Source organism: Channa argus, chromosome 5 (genome assembly GCF_033026475.1).
Source record: "Channa argus isolate prfri chromosome 5, Channa argus male v1.0, whole genome shotgun sequence".
Lineage (NCBI taxonomy): Eukaryota > Metazoa > Chordata > Actinopteri > Anabantiformes > Channidae > Channa > Channa argus.
The window spans coordinates 6,254,175-6,267,860 of NC_090201.1; the positions used below are offsets into that span (position 1 = coordinate 6,254,175).

At 39.8% G+C, this 13,686-nt stretch overlaps 1 protein-coding gene across 1 annotated transcript in view; it reads left to right on the forward strand.

The window, feature by feature from the left end:
* Positions 1–4,772: 4,772 nt before the first annotated feature.
* Positions 4,773–13,686, forward strand: part of frmd4ba (FERM domain containing 4Ba) — a 40,009-nt gene continuing 31,095 nt past the window's right edge. The window contains exon 1 of the mRNA XM_067503572.1: positions 4,773–5,005. The gene's annotated coding sequence lies outside the window, so the exon portion shown is untranslated. The remainder of the gene's footprint in view (positions 5,006–13,686) is intronic.

The window sequence follows — 13,686 nt, forward strand, 5'->3', positions numbered from 1 at the left end:
AATTTAAGAAGATTAGATGTATAAAACTACAGTGTTTTAAAAGAAAGAAGCAAAGATTAGAGAAGATGGCAGTAAAATAAACAGAAGCTGTGCGAAACTGCCGTTTCACCAAAAGTGCACAACCTGGATGTTCCACACGGTGGTACTGCAACAGCTCAGAAGGCAGTTTCACTCAATAGTCAATAGTCACTTACCCTTGTGAGTGAAACAGAGATTGGGGCATTTAAGAACTGCCATCTAAAATGCCAGTGTTTTCACATTTGTGAATAAGGCCTGTAGTTGTTTTTGGTTAGTTTGACTTTATACACGGAATATATCTTTCCCTCAGTTTCCCATGGTGGCTTTTAGTTCCTGCTGGGACGATAATCTTGAAACCATCTAAAGTTCAGTTCTCTCACAATGTGATCACAATGGACAGTATTTTTAGTAGTGAAAAGAAAAGTCATGAGACTTGATTACCTCAAAAAATGCACATCTCATTACAGTAGTCCTACACATCCTGTAACTGTCATTGCACAAAAAGATAATTACACTAAAACAATGTGAGGAGTCGGGAAACTCGAGGACAGGGACAGCATCTAGCAGTCAATCTTCTAACAAATCTCATCAAAGAAATTTGAAACGTGCCAAACATAGATTATAAAATTTATAATCGTCTACAAAATCTATAAATAAAAGAAACTGAGGTAATTATGTCCATTTTAATGCAACTACATTCAAGGTTGTGAGCTTTTTGTCCAATAGAAAATGGTCTGCACTTATATAGCCTGTTTCTACCCATTGGCACGCAAAGCACTTTACACTGCTTCTTATTCACCCACACACACTCACAATTACACACACACTCATACACCGATGGGGGAGCTGCTATGCAGCTGGCCAACACTCACCGGGAGCAACTAAGTTGGGGTTCAGTGTCTTGCTCAAGCTGGGGATTGAACAAGTGCGAGATAGGTGGACAAAAGCTCCACAGTCGCCGCACATAGTGAACCTACAGACTATAGATTTAATTTTTACCTTTAGGAAGTGAGTTAGATTGGAGGAAGTGACACTGTAGCTAAATATGCATTCAATGATGATGATTTACATACACTGTTGCTCAGTTTTGACTAAAAAGCCCCTAAAAAAATTCCTTAAACAACACATCAAACATTTTGGGGGGGGGGTTCTAAAGCACATTTTGAGGTTGTGATATCTTGCTGAAAAAAATTGTTGAACTTACACAACAAGCATAACCTTTTCCATCCCATAGGGGCTCACTGAGGGCAGAAAATAAGGGATCCCCGTGGGCAAGTTAACTGCCCACAGTAAGGCCACAAGGGGCAAAACTGCCTTGCATAGGCAAACCCATAGGGGGCCACAAGGGATTACTTTGTTTTGTAGTGAGCATGTATGGAACATGTCTGCATCCTTAATTGCAGAATGAATAGGAGTGTGTGTGCGCGTTTCTGTCTGTGTCCATCTCGGGACAACGTTATGCAGAAAGTATGATAAAGCCTTAGGCCATGAGCCTAATTAACCTAATGGTTTAGTTTCAGAAGGTTTTCTAATTATTATTGTTTGACTGTGACACAAGTATTATTGTTTTGTTGTATATTTGATGCAATCATTTGTCAGTATAAGGTTTGTATAGATTTTTAATGACACTACGATAAGTAAATATTAAAAGCACAGCAGCAGTGGACATGGATCACTTTTATACTTTAATTTGGATGCATGCACATTATATACTGTATATATATATATATATATATATATATGTTAAATATGCATCCACGTTAAATATTTATAAGTATATTTAAATTACTTATTTACAAATTACTTTTTAATTTAAAACCATTACTATTGTCATGTGTTGTTATTAAACAATGCTTTAACATTCATTGCACAAGGGCTGTGAGTTGTATAAATCATTTTTCGATATCAACACATTCTCGCCGTTAAAAAACTCGGCTCATTTTTACAAAGTGGGTAACACACAGTGAAGACACACTTAAGTCATTCGCCCTGACCTGGAAAATGCTGAAGAGACACTGAAATGGCTATCACGCTATCAAGAAGAATGACGACCGGTGGCAAGAGAGGGACAACAGCTGACCTGCTTAGAAGTTTGATGAGTGGATAGGATGGGCTGCAGGGATCAGTGCACACGTATTGTTGATATTACTTATTGTCATCTGTCCATTGTGTCGTTGTGAAAGCATTAACGTTTGTCTTTAAAGGAAGAATGAAGGTTGGCGAAAGCTAATGTCTGTCAAAGCACAAAGAAAGATGACATTACCAGTTCATCAAGGTCAAGGCTGGTGGCATAGGGGGTGGTAGTTAATCTGTCCTGAAGGGGGGTGGGGGCAATATGCAACTGAGGACTCTGAAGACAGGATGCACATTGACAATGGGCCAACGAGGCTGTGTGGGACAGTACATCAGACAGGAGCTGCACTCAGAGGACAGCCCTCTTCATGTTAACATCTGTTCCACAAGAACAACTCGTACTAAAAAAAACATTTTCCTCCCTCTGATCAAACAAACTCTCCAATCTGTGGTCTTCTCACTTTTTTCATTTTAAGGATTTGTGATCATTTACACTGAACAAAGGCACTAAAGTTAGTTATTAGCCTTTTGTCATGTTTGTATGTAAACTAAACCAATTCTTAGAGATTACTACACATATTTTAAGCTTTTATATATTATATTAGATAAGTGTTATTCTGTACAAACCACTTCCTGCTATCATATTCTTATGCAAAGTGTCAGAACAATGGTACTGCTGTCAATAGTAGATGAGGCCGAGCAGCGATTTGGTTGTGCATGTGAGGTGGGGAGTGGGGGTCCTTGGTGCACACATGGCACTGGGGTGAGCCTAATCAGGAGTTTGCAGAAATCCTCACAAATGAGGAGGGGGATGGGGACAGTCCCTGGGGTAACTCATTTAAGCATTTTGCTCCAGTAACACGGTTGGCCTTTGCCTGAACACGGAGACTCATCTTTCCATCTTTTTTTAAATTTTTTTTTTTTGTTGTGCTCCTCTCTGTGTGTATGCACAGCTGCTGTTGCTGCCCTGACACTCAGTTCAACTGGGTTTAAAATGAACTGGATGCTTTCATCCCTCCCATTTCCTTTCCCCTGCAGTTTTTGTGCTTATTGCTGGGGTTTTCCATTGTTGAGCCTGTCCTGAAGCCACAACAGTGTGGTGCTCCTTTCCTTCCCCTTAGAGTGTGTAGTCACTGGAAAATCTCCCAAATGTTATGTCATGTTTCAACAAGCCAACAAGTAAATAGATAGATAGAACATTTTATATCCTTCTCCAGCTTTATGAACGTTAAATGTACAAATTTCATTTTGAAGTTGTTTTTCTATTACTACTGTAGAGGTGATTTTACACGAATCTGACGCTCCGGCAAATACTTCACTCCGGAGATCGTTGTCAGACAAACATTGAACATTTATTATTACTTGCCTCTCAACTTAGCCGATGACAGATCAATTGTACATATAACTTTCTCACAAGCACGTTCACTTGCAGTTTCATCAAACAAGTTTCTCAAAGTGTGTCTGAACTCACAGGACTCGCAGAACACGGTAAGAAATCCGTGTGCCTCTAGAGCTACACACAGAACCTTTTTCTTCTACCTTGTTGCGGTCTACACCTCCTTGTAGTCAGTTTCTCTGCTCCTTAGCGTTGCATTGTTTCCTTGACCACTGGTCAACAAAGTTAAAAGTTAACTACAAAGGCATCTTTTAAATGCAAACTATCAAAGCCAAATGACGTCCATAATGACATCATCAGTACACAGACACATCACAAACACACATTACATAAAACAAATAACTAAACTGTGGACCCTTGCTTTGGCTCATACAACTACCTTTTTATGTTGCTCTTATTGTGACTGTTTGTTTTTATAGGCACCTTGATCCTTTTCGCTTTATCTGATAATAAAAAAGCACGTGTACTAACTGGATGTGTGTAAATGTTGATGAAGAAAAAAACATTCTTTCATTTCTTCAAACATTCATTCATTTATTTTACTCTTTTTTTTGCCATTTGAACATAAGGCAACGCAAACCTTTTCACTCAACTGTAGGTTACACCTGCGTTTTCTTGCTTGGCACAGGGTTCAGAGCTGTTTTAGTAAAAACAGCACCCAGTTGCTGCTAGACGTGACACGGACAGAGCAATAAGAACAAACCAAAACAATAAAGCTGCTGGTCAGAAAACCAAAACAGTGAGCTGAAAGATGGGAAACGTTCAGCAGAACATTAGAGTTCTCAGTACTGTCACAGTTCATAGGTCATCCATTAGTTTGATTGCTTAGCTTAGGTAAACCTTAAGTGTCTTCTCATTTGGTTCTGTTTATTTCATGTTAATTGACTGATTCAATGAAAACAAGTTTATCACACTGAGACAAATACTGCTCAAAATAATGGACTGAGAAAATCATTTGTGTGGTGGCTGCACGTTTCCAAGCACAGTCTTCTGAAAAAAACCACAAAACATTCGGGTTAATGTTTAGTTTACTTCAGGTCTGTGGTTTTACAAAAAGTGCACAAGCACAAATGATTCAATGCTTCAAACCGTTCATGTGTTTGCTGAGTGTTAATTACGCGTTCACGCAGCAGAGAGCGCTCCTCCATTGGCCAACAGCGGTGCGCTATGGCAGCGGCAAAGGGAAATTCATCTGTCCCATCCTCAGTCTGTGAGGGCAGAGAGGAGGAAGAGGAGGAGGAGAAGGAGGAGGAGGCGGGGAGTGTGAATGGACGGGACTGGCTGTGTGGAGTGTGGGAGACAGGGTTAATATGCCGAGCAGGCAGCAGCTTCCCTCCTTGGACTGTTCAGTCCGATCTCCTTTTAACTTTACACAATTGACTCTTCGTTCATCCTAAACATCTTAGTGTCAGCTTGTGAGAAGAGACGTGGATATTTTTTGAGTGACCGGTGCCGGTTGTGAGACGCTCAAGACAAGACAATACGTGGGAGCGACAGGACCACAACAAAAGACAGACGGTGAGAAACGGTTTTATTCCCAAAAAAAAAAAAAAAAAAAAAAAAAAAAAAAAGACGGGCTGATGCTTATTCAGCATTCAGTTTAATATCCGGTGGAGCGATCACCTGTAGCAGTTATTCTTCCTTTTAATATGTTTTATTGTCAGTGAGTTTGCTTTCATATAGCACTTTATGGACATGAACATTATTTTTAAACTTCTGATGTCTCTTTATGCTCTTTTTCTGTGGACAAACATGTCTTTTGTGCTTGTCATTATTAAAACACCATCTTTTGCTGTGTTTGAGGAAACGGACCAACCTCTATAATGAAGTACTGTACAGTGTATAGAGTAGAGTTCACAGCTTTTACTTGACTTCTGCTGACCGAATGTCAGCTGGGTGTTGGGTTGCTGACATGTAATCATGAGAGCTTTGCCTGTTGGACTTGATGATGATGTTTTGAAACACTGCCGGTCCATTGAGTCCTCCTGCGATGCACCTTTAACTTAAAGGATGGGAGACTCTAATAGCCTCTTCTTCTGGGGGTAAAAAAAGTAAAAATTCTCCTTTCTTTTTGGGCTCTGTGGTCAGCTGGTCTGCTCACCTCTGTGTGAATATCCTGTTTCCTGGACAAAACAAACAATGGCGAGGCAGGCATGTGATATCCTGAATGGGTCTTGTATCACTGTGGCACTGGGAGGTGCAAGAAAAGAGCAAAAGAATATATAGACAATAAAATTGGACTATTTTAGTGTTATTCCTTTGCTGTGAGTCAAAGCAGGTCTGGCATGAGGAAACCCAGTGACATGATGCAGAACAAAGGCACATGGTGACTATACTGAATTCATGTGAGCAACATGTGCTGCCTCTCTGTCTGCTTCTCTCTTTCTGACACACACAGCCAAATTGCAAAGGCAGCACAGCTTTGTGTTGATGTTAATCTAGGATGTTCAGCTGATTTTAATGGCGTCAGCGCTTCTGATTCATTAAAGATATGAACAGTCCCAGAATATTCCAGGGTTGCTGCTCAGCTCAGCACAGAAGGGAGTGATTTGCCAATCAGGTGCAATTGACATCCTTACCCACACACAAGACTGGCTTTGAAAGTATAAACGAGGTTAAACACGGCATCTAGTCAACACAGGGAGTGGGACCTGAGCTCAGGGTGTGTTCGCACCACCTCTCAACCGAGCCCATGTTTTGTGTTAAAAGTTGCTCATCAGCACGTCTTTTCTGTTTCCCACACTTCATTATAACAGTCACTGCACAGATTAGAATGAGAGCAATTGTTAGTTAGGTTATGTGATAGTGTTGTCATTCAGCTTCCTACAATTTAACCTGTCAGACTTTTTGTTGTCACTTTTTCACAGACAACAATATGAGCTAATGCACATGTAAAAAGTAACTCCACCCCGGTAATGAAAATAGTATTTTTATGTTTTCTAAAGTCTCTGTTATTAATAAAAGCTCAAACAAACATTGACTTTAACAAATAAAACCCTGATGACATCATCAGAGTTATTTTAAGTCAACAGCCCAGAAGACATAATTAATGCGTGTGTTCAAAGGCTAACTTGGAATCATCTGATGAGCCTTTGATGTGTACAACTGTCAGTGGTTAAAGAAGTTATTACTGTATATTGTTTAATAAAAGTAGCAATATCAGTATTCTCGGAGATTACACCTTTCAGACGTGTTATATTATCATATATTATTACCAGTGCTTGAAAAAGGTAGAAGTATTTTTAACATGTTATTTGAAGTTATCATTTCAAAGAAACTAGTGAGGTAGCATTCAGATAATTCTACAATAAAAAACACAATATCTAACTTTTTAATATTTAATGAAAGCTTGTTAAGTCGAAATCATCCTACTCTCTCCATTTACTCATTACTATGTTTTTTTAATCAAGGTATAAACTTCTGTATGAGATAGTTTTATATTAGTACAATCAAAAATAATAGAGGGAGACAATTTACAAATCACTAATAAATCATTAATTAGCATATGAAATAATAAAGACCCTGAAATAGAGCCTTGTGGTACGTCACAAATGTGAACTGTGATGTGAAACCTGACCATTAACTACCACACGCTGCGCAGTCTCGCAGTCATGTAGCTGGTTAAATTTGTTTCATTTACCAAGTTTATTGTCATATATAGATCCCTGTATTTTATAAACAATTGATAACAAAGCCATATTTAAAGATGATGTTTTTCAAATCTCATACTGTTCATATAAATTATTTCCATCATTTAAATGCTTAAGCTTTCTTGTGTAAATTAATATTTCCTGTATTTTTGAGACAAAAATAAAATCTTACAACGAAACATTTGATGGCTCTACCAAAGATAGGAGTGAGAGGTTCTACAAGATACTACTCCAACTATTGAACTATTATTTTCATTGTGATCAGCTCAACTGGTTTTTAATTCCCTTTACTTCATCGAATTGTGGTAGATCAAGTTGTACTTTACAGTGGTACCGTTGTTCTGAAAAAAACTGAAGGGCTACTGAACCTTTACTGATTGTATTGTTAATTTAAATTCACCATTAGCAAGAGAAAGTAAAAAAAAAAGTAAAAGTTTTATGTACAGATTATCTAAGCAAAACAATGTTAATTAAAACTTTGGTGGTGAATTCTAAACCAAAACACCAGAGTGTTTTAATGTATGTAAACAGGCTGCTGGCTGCCCAACTCAGACAATGGAGTATGTTCCAGTTCATGTGTTTGTAGGTCAACAGCAATATAGGCTTAACGGTGGAAATCAATTCAGAGTGTGCTTGTTCGGTCAGATGCGTTAACCCAAAAAGGCTCTATAATTATGTTCCAGTTTCTCTGTGTTTGCTGTAAATGTCCTCTTTGGTTCTAGTAACATAATCTGTTCACACTGAAAGTTGTGTCAACAGGAATTTGTTCCTCGTTGGCTGTAAACCAGCTCAGCAGTCTACAGCCGCTACATCTCTTTTTCTCGTTTCATGTCTGTTTTCCCCTCAGACAGGACATCCTGAGTTACAAAAAGACTCTCAACCTCGGTTTCACATGCAGAGCATAGACATTGTGAAACATGTCTGCGCCCACTGTGAATTTCAAAATGTATGATTTGTTTATAAAAGTACTACACACAAAAACAAAATTGCCTTTAGCTTGATTTCTGATGGATTTGGCCCTGTACTATGATTCCATAGGGAATAATGATGTTCACGATTTTGTTGTTCTATTTATTTTCCCTTTAGGATAAAGCCAAAAAAGCCCTAAAGATGACTGGGAATTTCCCTTGGGAGCAGGTTTCCATATCATTTAGATGAAATAGACTTCACTAAAACTGGCTACAGTATGTTTAAGACCAGACTCGTGCAAGTTTGTGGAACAACTGCCCTTAAAATGCTGGCTACTTATTAAAATATTTAAGGAATTGACACATGCATGGATTTATTCGTTACCCATGTGTATGAGTGGCTATTGATTCACGCAGTTATAGTAAAAGCCCCATGTCCCGGGGGAACACTGGGGGAAGTTAATCACTATTCGAATAGTGCTTGGTTTATGGTAATACAACGGCCTGTATAAATTCAGTAACATAGTCAGTTGGTGATGCACCATCCATCATGAAGACAACTGCTTTAACAAGGAAACTGAATCCGAATTTTTATTTGTATTTCTTGAAGATGTTCACAGCAGTTATGCGCAGTTAAGTTAAATGAACGGCTCAGTCAAATGTTAAGTCAAATTGACTGCTGCAAATATATAAAAAAGCAATTAAAGACAAGCTAGGTCTAGATTAAAACAAATTTCATACAGCCACTCGTACAGTAAGTGACTGCAACGTATAACCTTTGCAACTTTTCAAACAATTTTAAACAAAACACGTTTAAAGAGAATATTTACAGGATCCCATGTTACGTCCTGTCTGTGCAGAGGCAAATAAAAACCAGAACTTCCAAGATCAATTACAGAGGCAGGAAAATCCCATTGGTGTTTGAAAACAATAAAACCAGACATGCGGCCTAATTCTTTTCTGTCAGAATGTCAGGTGGTTCAGAAGTGGTTAAGAAGTTACAAACGCTACTGACGTTGTTAATACTGTGGTTTCTTCTTGTGCAGGGATTTGCTAAGCCGGACAGTTAATCAGAGTGGTCTCTCTCACTGGTGGGACCGATGCTGGTTCAACCCAGGTGATTGGGCCAAAAGTCGCTGAGAGGGTCTCGATTAGTGCAGACGGTGCAAGACACACTGAAAAAACCAGGGCATGAACGCTCACTGACTGTCCCACAGGGGCTGATGGCGACAGATAGCTTACTGTAGCATGGCCCTGAAATAATTAAATAATTTATTTAATGTAGTAGAACTTGCATTCTCATAGACCCAGTAATGAGTTATAGGGCAAATGTTATCACAGGGGAGATAACACGATGGAAAAAAGTTAGAATGAGAATAATTATTCTAAATTGTAGTTTTTATATCAAAGAACACTCAGTGAGAAATATTTGTCCGTTTAAAGAACTGATCCATTAAATATCCTATTAAGTTGTCACTTGCTGAAGTTGCAGTGTGTAGTCTCAAACACAGGGAGACAGTGGAAAGATAAAATTAAAGGATTTTACATTTTATATTGACATTTTAAGAAATACATTTTCATAAAAAAATTATTTATCCCTTCTGATCACAGATTTCTAGATTTCTTCTCTATCTCTTAGTGTTCAGACGTTCAAAACCAAATGGCGTATTGTGTTGCACAGGTGGGCAGGTGAGATGTAGATCACGTAGGAAGCCCCCTACTCATGGTGGGTTCATACACAACCTGCGGCAGTGAAACGCTTGTTGAACCCAGCACATCCATGAAGGGTTGAACTCCAGAGCAGAACATGCCAGCTCCTCCTCATGTGTCTCTTAGACGAGGAAGTAATTGCTGTGAGGCTGAGAAAATGAAAATAACAACAAAGCAACAACAAGCAAAGGCCTCGCTCACCCTTCTCTCCATTTGCGCTGCTGTTGCCTTGCTGAGGAGAAATGGCGGAGTGTGTGGTCGTCCCTGTAATTATGCTGCCTGTGTGTCTCTCTCTGTCTATCCATCCATCCCTTGTCTTCTTCCTATTTTCCTCTTAAAAACACACTCCACAGATCACATGGACCCTCTGTCACACACATATACACACAGCAGGAGAGGTGGTGATGTAAATTATTATTTTTTTAACCCTCTGAGGCACAAATATAAAGCTACGAAAAAAACAAAAGAAGAAAAGAAAAACACAACCGCGCATCCACAGCAGACGTACCCCACAGCCTCAGATCCTCAGTGATCGATCCGCAGTGCTTAAAAACCCCAAGTGAGGGTTTCACACATACATTGCTGGAAGGGGCGAAAGAAACAAACTGGAAATTTCTCTGAAAATGTGATGCTGTTCATCTTAACACCCCCACAAAGTAATTTACTGTTGAGTTCCTGCATTCAACTGTAGTTAATTTGAGTTGCATTGTAAGTGGATTTGTAGATTCCCTTCCATTAGACTGCTGCATGGCAGACAATAGAGAGTAGCTATATACTGTAGGTGCTCACCCACTAGAGCTTAGCATTCATCATTAATGGAATGTTATGTGAGCCTCCTCTTTTACTGGGATAATGCTGGAAACCAACACCTCCATGCACGCACACATACATACGCACTAGATCCCAGACCCCACTCAGCCCTCCATCCCCTGCAGTTTCGAAAGAAAGAAATCATCCAGTTGCAGTCACCTTCACCGCTACAGTGTGTGTGTGTGTGTGTGTGTGTGTGTGGGGGGGGGGGGGTAAGGAGGAGAAGGAGGAGAGAGAGGAGGGGAGTTATTATCACCTGCCCCGTGGACCGAAACTGAGCGCCCTGCTAGTGTGCTCAGATGGGTTAGGCTATATTCTCTGTGACAGCAACAGAAAGCTGGGGAGAGAGTCTGCATGTTAGGAGTAACACGAAAGAGGTAAGATGTAGGTGTGTGCTGAAACAATGACGAGGAAACAACGTTAGAGGAAACCCTGTAATTCAATAGAACCCTTCAACACAAGCTCCATGGTGTCATTGTGCTGCTGAGGGGCTTGGCTTCCTTTTGAAATCCATGAGTGTGTGTGTTTGTGTGCCCTTTCACCTACAACTGCACTTTATTGCACCAGCAGCACATGTCTCCCATAACTAGATTGTTTGTATTTACAATAGGCAACTGTTTAAGGTGTGTACGTCAGCAACATTATTCCTTTTAATCATAGCTGGTCATTAGAAAGGACTGATGTCAAGACAGCATTGGTCCTGTGACAAGGATAGAAAGTGGATATAGATACAATGTGTAGGGAGCAGTTCAAACAGGTGTCAAGCACAGTGGGGTGAAAGATAATCTTGTATCCCCAGGGCGCAGGTAGAGGTGGACAAGGCTAAATAATTTGCTATAAGCACGTGTGAGAATATTGGGAGATTAGTTTTCCAAGCCAGACTGAGGTTCGGAAATGTTTAGTGCTCAAATTCATTGACTGAATGTTGACAAGGGAGTAAAGGTAAAACAAGTAAAAGCACAGCAGGTATCGCTTCTCCACTGTGAGAATTTCCTGCATTTCCCAGATTAATGTCATCATTACTTAAACATACAAACTGATGAGGTCAAAAACGTATCAACAGATTTATGTATTCATGTAAAACAAGCCCCGCCACTGTCTGGCGGATCGGACAGCTAATTTGTTAAGAAAGAATTGTGACCAAAGAACCGAAGCAGTTATTTCTTTAGGTCAACTCAAAGTTATTTTGCTGAAAAAGGATATTGTGGTTGTAGTTTGATAAAACTCTCTATGAAAGTGGTTAAGACTTTCTCGCCGCACTGTGGCCGACATGTGGCACATCCCTTGAGTAGTATGAGTCCCTTTGTAATTTATTTAACTGTCCAGATGACTGGTGATCTGTGCGGTTTGTGTAATTTAATTACAGGCATCCCCTGGTAATACTAATTCCTCCCAGACAGCTTTTTCAGTGCATGCATGTAACAATAATCTAGATACAGTCTCGAACTACTGCGAGGCTGCCCTTTTATCAAGGAGCATCAGTAATTAGAAAACACATAATGCGCTTTTTCTGCCTCCACGTTCAGAGAATATTTGTACAGTTAAAGACTGAATTTGTTCACAAGTGGTGTACATCCTAAGTGATTCAAATACGGAAAGGTGCATATAGGCAAGGACAGATGCTCTGTTTGAGTCTCAGTGCTCCACAGGCTCTACCCACTTATAAATTCTCATTTGACTCTCAGGGTTCACCCTCCCTTCAAAACGTGGCACCTCTTGAAATCACTCTGACGGAGCTGGAACCTTTGAGAGCTTTCATCCCACCAACTGCTTTTGTATTCAAACAGCAGTACAAAAATAGAGGTTTTTCTGCTCTATCGGTGGCTTAATGGTGACAGGACCGAGTCTTGCGCTCCTCTGAGACCAATAGGTTTTGAAGGGATTTCTATTTATGCCACACATGTTTTGCTGTGTCTGTCCAGCACACTATCCAGCAGAGTGCAGATTTGACCACACAATGCATCTGATTTCTCAGGCGTGTGTTGTGCTGCCTGGATGAGGCCATGCAACTGCTCTCATTATCTAGTTACTAAATTGGATTGGAAATGTTAAGCCAGAGGGTCTAATTACTGTACATAATCTAAATGCAGATTTTAGCTGCCAGAACTCAGCTAATTGCGGAAAATGGATTTACACACTTCACTGTGTTATACAGTTTAAAATTATGTTGGTTTCCTTGAAAAGAACTATAATCCCTGCAAGGGTTTTTAGGGTTCATGGGCCCAGTTGTTTGAATGTCCTCACTTCTAAAATCAGATGTCAAGAACAAACACACACCATAAAAGTAAAATGTTAAGGTTTATTATGCTTTGGTTTATGACCGGATACTTGCATACTAATAAGATTTCCCATCATCCTCAGTTGCACTTTTCCTTTAGTCTTAATGGTACTGTGTTAATGTGGCATGGTGAACAGGGTACTGTGTTTAATAGGCTACACCTGCTTAACATTAGCATGTTAGCATTGCCACTGTTTGTGTGTACCTCACTCAAGATCAAAGCACCGATGTGCCAAAGTTGGTCTTGTTTAGCTAAAAGTTGAGTTTTCGGTTTCATTTCCTGGTTCTCCACACATCTCTTATGTGCCCATATCAATTATGGATGCAAACTGAGCAGATGATGCTCTTAATTGATTTATATTTTGCCTTCAAGGGTTGTAATTCATGTACATTTACAGGGCAAGAATTTAGTAAATCCTTGCATAGCTCTGAATGAAACTTTGTACTGTTGTCATCCACTGTGCGCTATAAGTAAATAATGATGGTGTGTTGCATAGCGGATGATTTCTAACAGACGGCGTGGTTAGTGTTGTCGCCTCACAGCAAGGGGGCCTTGAAACTGCTGGCTGATTAGAGCCTGTCCTGTGTGGAGTTGTACATGTTTTTCCACCTTGCATAGGTTTTCTTCCCACAGTCCCAAGATGTCGAGGTTAAGTGGTGACACTTAAATGTGCAGAGGTTTAACTGTGAGCCAGGAAAGCTGCTGAGTTTAGACCTTGGATTGGCTTCGTCTCCATGACCCTCTCGGGATAAGTGTAGCTAATGAATGAATAAAACATAATACTGTAGATGCTTTTGAAAAATGTATCTTACTTGTCCCCCAGTTTCATATTTGTTCTATAT